Here is a 2,501-nt window from a genome sequence, read left to right on the forward strand (position 1 = left end):
CCTACCCGACGTTCCGTGATAGAACCGGTTCCCCCAACAGTACTATGGGCTTGTACCGGAAAACCTTGTGATGCGCTTGAGTTCAGCTATTGTCCCTACGGGCGCGCCCTGTTAGACCCGGCCTCCCTTCCTGAGCCCCCAGGGTAGGCCTGGTATCCCTACCTGGTGCACCTGCTTAAGCGTGGCGTCCCTTCCCGACGCTCCGCGGTAGTACCGGTAGCCCCACCAGGTGCTCCTGGGTGGTACCTGTAACCCTCAACGGTACTCCGGGGTGGTAGCAGTCCTCCCACCAGGTACTCCCGGGTAGTACCCGTAACCCTCATCGGCACTCCGGGGTGGTACCAGTACCCCCACCCAGTACTACAGGGTACAACTGCTGTCCCTACGGGCGCGCGGGGTTAGACTCGCCCTTACTACCTGACCCTCTGCATTAGGCCCGGTGTCCCTACCCGACGTTCCGTGATAGAACCGGTTCCCCCAACAGTACTATGGGCTTGTACTGGAAACCTTTGTGATGCGCCGGAGTTCACCTGTTGTCCCTACGGGCGCGCCCTGTTACACCCGGCCTCCCTTCCTGAGCCCCCAGGGTAGGCCTGGTATCCCTACCTGGTGCACCTGCTTAAGCCTGGCGTCCCTTCCCGACGCTCCGCGGTAGTACCGGTACCCCCACCTGGTGCTCCTGGGTGGTACCTGTAACCCTCTACGGCACTCCGGGGTGGTACCAGTCCTCCCATCAGGTACTCCGGGTAGTACCCGTAACCCTCATCGGTACTGCGGGGTGGTACCAGTACCCGCAACCGGTGCTCCGGGGTAGTACCGGTACCACCACTCGGCACTCCGGGGTGGTACCAGTACCCCCACCCAGTACTACAGGGTACAACTGCTGTCCCTACGGGCGCGCGGGGTTAGACTCGCCCTTACTACCTGACCCTCTGCATTAGGCCCGGTGTCCCTACCCGACGTTCCGTGATAGAACCGGTTCCCCCAACAGTACTATGGGCTTGTACCGGAAACCTTTGTGATGCGCCGGAGTTCACCTGTTGTCCCTACGGGCGCGGCCTGTTAGACCCGGCCTCCCTTCCTGAGCCCCCAGGGTAGGCCTCGTATCCCTACCTGGTGCACCTGCTGAAGCCTGGCGTCCCTTCCCGACGCTCCGCGGTAGTACCGGTAGCCCCACCTGGTGCTCCTGGGTGGTACCTGTAACCCTCTACGGTACTCCGGGGTGGTAGCAGTCCTCCCACCAGGTACTCCGGGTAGTACCCGTAACCCTCATCGGTACTCCGGGGTGGTACCAGTACCCCCACCCAGTACTACAGGGTACAACTGCTGTCCCTACGGGCGCGCGGGGTTAGACTCGGCCCTACTACCTGACCCTCTGCATTAGGCCCGGTGTCCCTACCCGACGTTCCGTGATAGAACCGGTTCCCCCAACAGTACTATGGGCTTGTACCGGAAACCTTTGTGATGCGCCGGTGTTCACCTGTTTTCCCTACGGGCGCGGCCTGTTACACCCGGCCTCCCTTCCTGAGCCCCCAGGGTAGGCCTCGTATCCCTACCTGGTGCACCTGCTTAAGCCTGGCGTCCCTTCCCGACGCTCCGCGGTAGTACCGGTACCCCCACCTGGTGCTCCTGGGTGGTACCTGTAACCCTCTACGGCACTCCGGGGTGGTTCCAGTACTCCCACCAGGTACTCCGGGTAGTACCCGTAACCCTCATCGGTACTCCGGGGTGGTACCTGTACCCGCAAACGGCGCTCCGGGGTAGTACTGGTACCACCACTCGGCACTCCGGGGTGGTACCAGTACCCCCACCCAGTACTACAGGGTACAACTGCTGTCCCTACGGGCGCGCGGGGTTAGACTCGCCCTTACTACCTGACCCTCTGCATTAGGCCCGGTGTCCCTACCCGACGTTCTGGGATAGAACCGGTTCCCCAACAGTACTAAGGGGTAGTACTGGAAACCTTTGTGATGCGCCGGAGTTCACCTGTTGTCCCTACGGGCGCGCCCTGTTACACCCGGCCTCCCTTCCTGAGCCCCCAGGGTAGGCCTGGTATCCCTACCTGGTGCACCTGCTTCAGCCTGGCGTCCCTTCCCGACGCTCCGCGGTAGTACCGGTACCCCCACCTGGTGCTCCTGGGTGGTACCTGTAACCCTCAACGGTACTCCGGGGTGGTTCCAGTCCTCCCACCAGGTACTCCGGGCAGTACACGTAACCCTCATCGGTACTCCGGGGTGGTACCAGTACCCCCACCAGGTACTCCGGGTAGTACCCGTAACCCTCATCGGTACTCCGGGGTGGTACCAGTACCCGCAACCGGTGCTCCGGGGTAGTACCGGTACCACCACCCGGCACTCCGGGGTGGTACCAGTACAACCACCCAGTACTACAGGGTACAACTGCTGTCCCTACGGGCGCGCGGGGTAAAGACTCCCCCTTACTACCTGACCCTCTGCATTAGGCCCGGTGTCCCTACCCGACGTTCCGTGATAGAACCGGTT

This window comes from Haliaeetus albicilla, unplaced genomic scaffold (genome assembly GCF_947461875.1).
Source record: "Haliaeetus albicilla unplaced genomic scaffold, bHalAlb1.1 scaffold_57, whole genome shotgun sequence".
NCBI lineage: Eukaryota > Metazoa > Chordata > Aves > Accipitriformes > Accipitridae > Haliaeetus > Haliaeetus albicilla.